This window comes from Malania oleifera, chromosome 13 (genome assembly GCF_029873635.1).
Source record: "Malania oleifera isolate guangnan ecotype guangnan chromosome 13, ASM2987363v1, whole genome shotgun sequence".
NCBI classification, from domain to species: domain Eukaryota; kingdom Viridiplantae; phylum Streptophyta; class Magnoliopsida; order Santalales; family Ximeniaceae; genus Malania; species Malania oleifera.
The window spans coordinates 33,175,164-33,184,872 of record NC_080429.1 but is presented as its reverse complement, the minus strand read 5'-3'; the positions used below and the strand labels follow the sequence as shown (position 1 = coordinate 33,184,872).

The 9,709-nt window shown below is 31.6% G+C and overlaps 1 long non-coding RNA gene across 5 annotated transcripts in view; it reads left to right on the top strand.

Annotated features, from left to right (window-relative positions):
* Positions 1–794: 794 nt before the first annotated feature.
* Positions 795–9,709, top strand: part of LOC131146098 (uncharacterized) — a 31,551-nt gene continuing 22,636 nt past the window's right edge. For all 5 annotated transcript variants that reach the window (XR_009134221.1, XR_009134222.1, XR_009134223.1 and 2 more), the window contains exons 1-2: positions 795–949; positions 1,063–1,143. This is a non-coding gene — a long non-coding RNA (uncharacterized LOC131146098). The remainder of the gene's footprint in view (positions 950–1,062; positions 1,144–9,709) is intronic.

The following is a 9,709-nucleotide window of genomic DNA, read 5'->3' as shown; positions in this document are numbered from 1 at the left end:
GATTATTATATGTAGTGGAACTTGTATCGTAGTGCATGGAATGACTATATTAATAAAGATGATATGAAACCACTTTGACTCCTACAAGTTTTCTACATATTAATGATAACTAATGTATGCGCATTTTGTTTATATGATCAATTACGTTAAGTAATTTCACTTAAGTCAAGTGAGAGAATGTAAAACATTAATTGCCTCAAATAAAATTATGATCATATTTATTGAGGTAATATGGAATGTCTTTAATATTAAATATAATAATGTTATCATAATTTACAATAATGATATCTCGGAATATGAGAAGTTTATAGTTGTGATAAATTATGCATATTAATTAATCACTTGATGAAAGTGATTAATATATAAATGAGGTTTGGGGCTGGTCCTATCTCAACCTAGTGTGCTAAGATTTTCATCAAATTAAGAAAGAGCACAAGGAAGCGTAAAATTGTGAGATAGAAACACAGTCTTAGGATATACACTTGAAGGCTATGGATCAAGGTATGATTTTCTTTAACATTTGTTATATAAAATTACGAGTTTCGAAGGTCCTTAAAATTAAAATGTATAAATCATGTTCATATTTAAACTTACAAGCAGAAGACACTAAATGGTCCAGTATTTGTCATTGTCACGCGTCAAAGCTCTCCTAGGCAAAAGATGTCAGGTTATCCAACGTCTTTTACTTATTGTATTGGATTATCCAGTGAGTTTTACAATATTGTGGGAATTAAAGTTTTCTTACCTTTATTAAATATTTATATATATATATATATATATATATATATATATATATATAAAACCAAAAAAGGAAAAACTCCCGTTTAGGCGCCTCTCGTCTTCTACAGTATTAACATCTTCAAGATGAGCGACGAACAGTCCCTGACGGCCTAACATCATCCTCTTCGTCACTGCCGTCACGATCCTCATCATCGCGTCGGCTTTTGTAGTAAGCTTTCTTCATTTTTATCTTCAATTATTTGCTTTGAAAGTTGTTCAAATTTTTTTTTTCAATTTCTTTTGTTTTCTTTTCTGTTTTGATTCATTCTCTTCGAAATTCAGCGGCAGCAGCTGAGTAACCGAGTATGGCGACTCAATCTATGGCTCCTCCCGTGCAGGCGGACAACAATCCCCAAAACCCAGGTGAGTTTATCGGTTTTTTTTCTTGTTTCTTTTAATTTTCCTCTCATGTAAATCTGGTAATTATCTGAGCTTGGATTCCGCAATTCTTGTGTTGTTTGGTCGCTGCGAAAATTTGAGGGAAAGAAATGAAAAGAAAATTTAGGCTGCTTGGCATCACTGCAAAAATTGTGGAAACAAAAACCGGACTGGAAAACAAAAGCTAGAAAGCTGAAACGGGCAGATAGTCTCAGAAGTGAAAGTGTGAAACAAATTTAAACCTGATTTGAATATATGTTCATTTTTTCCTTGCATCGAATTACAATTTATAAGTATGATTGGAGTAAAGAAAATGCAAAAATAAAAATTAAAAAAAAAAAAAGACAATATATAAAAAATGGAAATTATAATTATTTTACTTAAGTTTTATAATTTAAATTCACCTTTTTTTAGTGCTTCAAGAACAAAACAATATTATGGTATATGAAGGTTGAAAAATGGTGTAGGTATATCACTAGTTTTATTTCAAATTATGTGGCAATTTAATTTTAATTTTTCATTAAAAATATTGTACACAATGATTTAATCCACAAAAGTAACTTGAATTTTTTTTACATAAAATAATTTTGAATATTAAAGCGTAACCCACAAAAGTGCACGAGTTGCATGGGTTGATATGTGAATGGGTTTGGTAAGCGCATGTCAAAACCAATTTTGGGAAGGTCGATTTTGCAACTTTACGTAACACACATGCATGCAACGTGGGGAGTGATGCGAGGACAAAACCGACTTTTGAAAAGTCGGTTTGGTTATTTAATGTTTTTTTTTTTATTGTCCATGCTCTCTGTCTCGTAGAGAATCGACTTTTCAAAAGTCAGTTTCCTTACCTTTCTATATATATATATATATATATAGCTTTTCGTGTGTCTATGCAGGTTTTTTTAAAAAAAAGAAAAAAATACCAAACCGACTTTTTAGGTAGAATTCTGTAAATTTTGTCCCATTCGTACACATTGTTTTTTCCTTTTTTTTTTTTCTCTGCCCTAAATTGTGCTCCACATATTTATGTTATTGCCTCAGGACCAGCTAACAAAACAAATTTTACAATGTGTGAGCAACCAGCTTTCTATCAAACTTTATATAAGGACAAAGTTGTGGGCTCAACATACTAAAACTTTATATAAGGACAATGTCCTGCCATCTAGTTCCGTGTCACCACGGTTCACGTATCCATCTTAGCAATCATTTTTCCATTCAAGTTAGTTCAATAGTAAAATTATGCATGTTAAGAGTATATATAGTAACTTTTCAATTTATTTGATATGTAGGCATTGTCACTCTAAAAAGGGTATTCCAGATTATCAGAGTTTGTCATGATGCTAGGTCATGTGCTAGGGGATTTTGGCCATATGAAATTTGGGACTACATCATAACCAAGGTAGAATTATAAGATCTACTAAGTTAAAGTGGAAAATAAGTGATGTTGAATCGAAATAAGGCTAATACACTAAAATTGTCATCATATATTTGATCTATCGATAATTATAAATGAAAATTAATTGTCATTATGAACCTAGTTTGATTGGCAATGAGAATGAAAATTATAAAATAATAATTATCATATAAGGATATATTACCATATAAAAAGTATTACTTTAAACTAAATAAAAATATAAAAATTAATAGTACTCACATTTTATCTTTATATAATATTTATTTTATTATCATTATATTTGACTTTAGTTTATCAAGTGTATCAACATATACTATAGCTCATTTGCAGCTAGTACTTGTCAAGGAAATAAAATCTGAATTTTGATATCTCGATACAGTCATGTTGCATTTGGGAGCATGGATTTCTAACTTTGAATTTGAATTTGAATAGATTTAGATATATTATAATAATATTTTGTATGACAACTTATCCAAATTTAATACAACTCCAAATCCAAATGTTTTTTATACATTGGGTTAATATATTTTAAAAAAAAAAATTAGTCATTTTTTTTTTAATATCCTAATTGTCCAACCAACTATTACAAATAAATTTGGAAATGAATATTGAAGACATCCCATTTTATCGGGGGCACATAACAAAATTTAGTAAAAATTTTATTTCATCAATGGGAAAAAAATATAGGAAAATAAGCTTTACATGGAAACAAAAAAAAAAAAAAAAAAAAAAAAAAACAGAAAAAGGAAAACATAAAGAAGTGTTCCAACAATCTTCAAGCTTTCAATTTAAACCTGCAAAGGAAAATTTAAGTCCAAGTTTTTCAATTAAATCAATCAGACCTAAATTGATTTAGGTTTTTTTTTTTTTTTTTTTTGTCTCATGGGAAAATTTGGAGAAAACTTTCTCAAGAAAATCCAAGAAAATATTACCATATAAGGATATATTACCATATAAAAAGTATTACTTTAAACTAAATAAAAATATAAAAATTAATAGTACTCACATTTTATCTTTATATAATATTTATTTTATTATCATTATATTTGACTTTAGTTTATCAAGTGTATCAACATATACTATAGCTCATTTGCAGCTAGTACTTGTCAAGGAAATAAAATCTGAATTTTGATATCTCGATACAGTCATGTTGCATTTGGGAGCATGGATTTCTAACTTTGAATTTGAATTTGAATAGATTTAGATATATTATAATAATATTTTGTATGACAACTTATCCAAATTTAATACAACTCCAAATCCAAATGTTTTTTATACATTGGGTTAATATATTTTAAAAAAAAAAATTAGTCATTTTTTTTTTAATATCCTAATTGTCCAACCAACTATTACAAATAAATTTGGAAATGAATATTGAAGACATCCCATTTTATCGGGGGCACATAGCAAAATTTAGTAAAAATTTTATTTCATCAATGGGAAAAAAATATAGGAAAATAAGCTTTACATGGAAACAAAAAAAAAAAAAAAAAAAAAAAAAAAAGAAAAAGGAAAACATAAAGAAGTGTTCCAACAATCTTCAAGCTTTCAATTTAAACCTGCAAAGGAAAATTTAAGTCCAAGTTTTCAATTAAATCAATCAGACCTAAATTGATTTAGGTTTTTTTTTTTTTTTTTTTTGTCTCATGGGAAAATTTGGAGAAAACTTTCTCAAGAAAATCCAAGAAAATCAAAGAGAAATGATGAGAAAAAGAAAATAAAGAAATAAGAAAGAAAACTTATCTTCGTGGAGTTTCCGGTCTGGAATTTCTTGTTCTTACTCTTCCTTCGATCAAAACCTGCAATAGTCAAGGAAAAGATGAGTAAAAAAACATAAATAAAAAGGAAAGGGAGAAAGAAGAACAAAGAAGAAGAGAGGAATAGAAAGAAATAAATAGAGAAAGAAGAATAGAGAAAATAAAAATAGAAAAGAGAGATGGAAGAGAGAGAGAGAGAGAGAGAGAGAGAGAGAGAGAGAGAGAGAGAGAATGCAAGGAAGAGAAAAGGAAAGAGAGTTCGGGGAAGGAAGAAAATAGAAAAGAAAGATGGAAGAAAGAGAGAGAATGTGAGGAAGAAAAGAGGAGAGAGAGTTCGAGGAAGGAATAAAACAGAGAAGAGAAAGAGAGAAGAGAAAGAGAGAAGAGGAGAGAGAGTGTGGGGAAAAGAGAACTGTGAGAGGAGAGGAGAGCAGAGAGAGAAAAGAGAGAAAAGAAATAGAAGGAAAAGAAAAACCTTTTGGTCAACCATAATAATCAAATAACTATTCTGTAATAATTTTTGCAAAATCATATTTCAATTCAATGTTTATAACTTTTCTTAACAAGATCACTTTGGTGACAACATGTTAACCATAAAATAAACATTGATTGATACCTTACTCAGCAAAAAATGTCCAAGTTCACAATAGATAACCAATTCCCCAATATAAGAATTTTACTTGCTTACTTGTTTGTAAAATTCGACAGCTCATGCATACGTAAACATAATTGTTCTCCAGACACAAATGAGTCCAGAACATACCGTCATTATCAATTTACTATTATAAAACATATGAGTGTTCCATTCTTAATGAAGTAATTAAAATAGTTTGCATGCATTTCATTTAACAGCCCACTTTCCTATCACTGTACAGGGAAAAACCGTCGATGGTCTCAGGCTGCTTCAGACAAATTGTTAATGGTTTTTCTGAAGCTTAGAAAAATTTGCTCTCTGTATCTTAATTCATCGACGGTTTTTTTTGGCTAGCAAGTTCACAATATAGAACTTCAATATTTCAGACCAACAAAACTCAATAAATTTATCATATATCACATAAATTTTTCAAGAATCATATATCATATGAATTTTTAGTTCAACTCCAGAAAATATCATGAATACAAATTGTCATACGAAACAATAACGAGATTGTAAATGGTTAATAGAAATGATCTTTATCATAAAAGGAAGAACACGATAATTTTAACATTGGCTCTAATACCACATGTAAGAAATTGTATATGTTGTAGGATCTTTAACTATCATGTTATTCACATATGCATGTTATTTTTTTCAACAGTAAACAATAAAGGAAAATCGTAACATAAACATACCGGGATCGTTCATGGTGTATAAAAACCGAGAAGAACGCTCTAAGAATCGTTTCTCTCATTTCACCCTGATCTATTATCTATACTTTACCATATTTTATGGGAGTATAGTTGATGAACAGAGAGCTAAGGTAGAGAGAGGACAATCCTTCCTATATTTTCTAGTTCCATCCATAAGCATGCAAGAAAATGAACTCTCTTCTGCTACTCCCCATAACAACAGTTGTATATAGTTAACTTTTCAACTTCCTAGCTATTAATCTCACATGCATTTTCAAAGCAAGATAATTAATCCATCCCTTATCACATGGGACACATACCCTTCATGTGGGACCCATATCATTCATGTGGGATATATTCTTTGGAATATATCCAACACCCCCAAGGTCTCTTGTTGACTTTATGAGTCCAATCTGGTTTTGATAATGACAAATCATTTGGTATTTGATCTGTGCATTGAGTTTGTGAACAAGAACCATATTAAGCATACACAGAAAGATGATGAGTCATGGAAGCCATAAAGTAAAGCTGACACATCTTGGCAAGATCAATGGAACTCAAAGAGTGCGAGAATCAAGATGCAAGCGGCAAAGTTCAAGAACATCTTGGGAATGGGTATTTAGAACTCATGTACTTACATTTTCATATGATTTAATTTGAGGTTTAACATAACTTAGAATGATTTTAGGATTCATGCATTTCATGTATATCATTAGGGGACTTTCATGGACTTAGAAATATTCTTAAAACCTTGGAAAGTACCTTTATAAAAGAGCAAAGAAAGAAAGTAAAATAGATTTTTAAATTTAAAAAAAAAAAAGGAAAATTGAGAAAAAGGGGACTTCAGTAGCCTGAACTCACTCTTAGTAGCCTGAAGAATTTCTTTAGGAGCCTGAAGATTAAGTTCGATAGCCTGAAGAATTAATGGGAAAACATAGCAAGAAGACCGAAGTACTTCGGTTGCATGACCCTGGAACTTCAGTCTCCTGAAGTCACTTTAGGAGCCTGAACTTCAACATTAGTAGCCTGAAGTCGCGAGAAAGTTTAAAAATCATATTTTTATTAAACGAACTCGCGAGCTATTTCTTTGATCCAATGGTTGAGATCAATCCTAAGGGTATAGATACTAAATATCTAAACCCTAGAACCAAGCTAAGACACTCAAGAAAGAGAAGAACCCATCTTGTTGAAAGAACATTGAAAACTTGCTACTATTGTTATATGATTGTCTACATTTCAATCTCTAACCATCAAGCTTGAGCAAATCAACTCGAAATCTCAAAGGGAACTTGTTTACTCATCTGAATTCTCATTCTAGTATTGAGGTTTGATTATTCAAGTTATTATCTTCAAGAACTTCTCATCTCATTACTTGTTCTTGATTATCTTTAGAAAAGTTTGATCTTGTGTGTGTTCATATATATAAAAAAAATAGTTTTTGAAAAGATCATTACTTGAGAAAGTTGTTTAGCTATTAATTGATTGTTTTTTATTCAAGAGTATATATATATAGTTTTTCATAGAGCATATTATTGAAAAATCTATTTTTGATTAGGTATTAAAAGGTTGATCTTGAAATTGCTTATACATATACATATTTATTTTAAACAAGATCGTTACTTGATTAAGGTTGTGTTATTGATCTAATGGTTTGATTCAAGTGTGCATTCAGTTATTGGATTCATATTTTATATATATTAAAACACTTGAGAATATATCCTTGGTATTCAAAAATATCTATTTTATTAAGGGATATCTTGTTTGGAAAATCTTATACTCAGGTTTTTTGTTCTTTGAATTACATATCATATACATTTACATATTACAAAGATCAAGTTATGATTAAATATTTGATAGAAGTTTTTTGATATAGATTGATAAAATATTCAAGATAAGGCTTTTATCAAGTTCACATTAGATATATGTGTGCATCTTTACAAAGTGAACTAAAACCCTAGTATACTCTAAAGCATTTTAAATATATCATTAGGTGGGAGTTTTAGTTCAAGAGGGTTTGTGTGTTGAAGCATATCATACATAAAACGATTGTATCGTTTTCATACATTCATGAGCTTCAAGTTTAATCATATGTTAATGTGTTAGGAATTTGATTTGTACTCACACGCTTTTGTTAGAAGCATTTTTTAGTGTTATTTTTCAGATTTTATTGTATACACGGTTCGGTGTATGAACCGGTGTGTGAGGAGAGAGTTGTATCTCTTGTAAGTAGCGGAGTAGGAGGGAGTTGTGCCTCTTGTAAGCAGCGGACTGTAAGGGAAGTTCCGTCCCAATTTAAGGAGCAAGGATTTAGTGAAATCTTTTGAGTGGTTGCTCAAGACGAGGACGTAGGCCAAGTCGGCTGAACCTCGTAAAAACCGTGTTTGTCTTCTCTTTTCCCTTTACTCTTTATTTTCAGCACTGCATTTAAATTGTGTATATTGCATGTATAGGTTGGATAGCCTTACTCATAAGTAATTAAGTAACAAGAATTCGTTGGTAAATATATAAGAAGGGTTTAAGCGGTAAATAAGTGTCAAAGAATTTTTTAAATACCCAATTCACCCCCTCTCCTGGGATTAAACCTGATTCAACATCCCTCCCTAGTGAAATGCACCTTATCCGAGACCTAACTTGTTGGCCACATCATTATCCAACACTAGCCCATTATCCCATGGTTAATGACCCATCCTTAGGTAATAACGACTCGCCCCCACCTATAAAAGGCCACTCCCTAACTTGAGTACAGATAGAGGAATAGAACAGGGACAAGAGACAAGGAAGAGATCTAGGAGCATCCTTCCTACTACAAATTCCGAGTAGGAAATCTCCAGCCACACTCGTTAGTTCATCAGTGCTCTTTCACTCTCCCCACCATTCTCTTGTCCCCCCTCCTCATTCTAACCCCAGCCACCCCCAGTTCATTTGGTCGTCGACAGGTACTTTCCTTCTCTCTCTCTCTCTCTCTCTCTCTCTCTCTCTCTCTCTCTCTCTCTCTCTCTCTCTCTCTCTCTCTTTCTCTCTCTCTCTCTCAACGTGGCATGCATACATAATGATCTAAAGTAGTAGTGATGCTTGTGTATGTGTTTGAGCAGTGTGTATGGAAGTTAGGCATGCATATGAGTGTGTAGGTTGTGTAAATGTAGGTGAAATGAGAATACTTGAAAAGGGGACAAGCATGCATGGGATTACGTAGGAAAATGCATATGTAGGGGAAATTTTGACGTGTGTGGGTGCTCATGACTGAGTATGCACGCAATGATGTTCAATGATAGTGCAAGAGAACATGGATACATGCATGAATCATTATAGGCTTGAACAAGCATGGAAAATAAGTAGACCAAAGACATGCATGTATATGTTGAGGTATAAATAATCATATGATATTAGCACAACCTTAACAGGTTAGCATGATTTGTGGGAATTAATGGAGTGATAAGGAGATCCAAAACTATAGGAGAATTAAGGATGGTTACTCCCCACAAATAAGCCTATATTAGTGTATGGACATTGAAGGATGAAGGAGTTTCAAATGGCAATAGGATCAACCAAAGATGATAGTTCAACAAGATAAGGAAACTTAAACAAAAATGTTAAATGAGCATATCTTGGATTCAAATCAAATCAGATCACCTTTGGTGGTGTTTGAAATCAATCAAGATGCAGAGCATATTGTTAAGAATATTGCCCACGAATTTCATGCAATCTGTTACTATGCTTTTATGTTTAAATAGAAGTCCTCTGTATTAGTTTACTAGAATTGTTGAGTGTTCAAGTTTCTTTTCAATAATAAGAGAGCAGTTTTTTATTCTAACATCTCTACCATTTTTTCTTCTTGGTATCAAAGCCAGTGTGAACACACGACACAACCTAGCAATTCTCTGCAACCATGTTGGCAACTTCATTACCCTCAAACTCAATCCTACAAATTATCCCTTATGGCGTGAACAAGCTTTGGATCTTGTTGTAAACCAAGAATTGGTTGGCCATCTTACTAATGAAGATCCTGCCCCCACCAAATACACCATATCAGATTCAAATAACACCATAGATT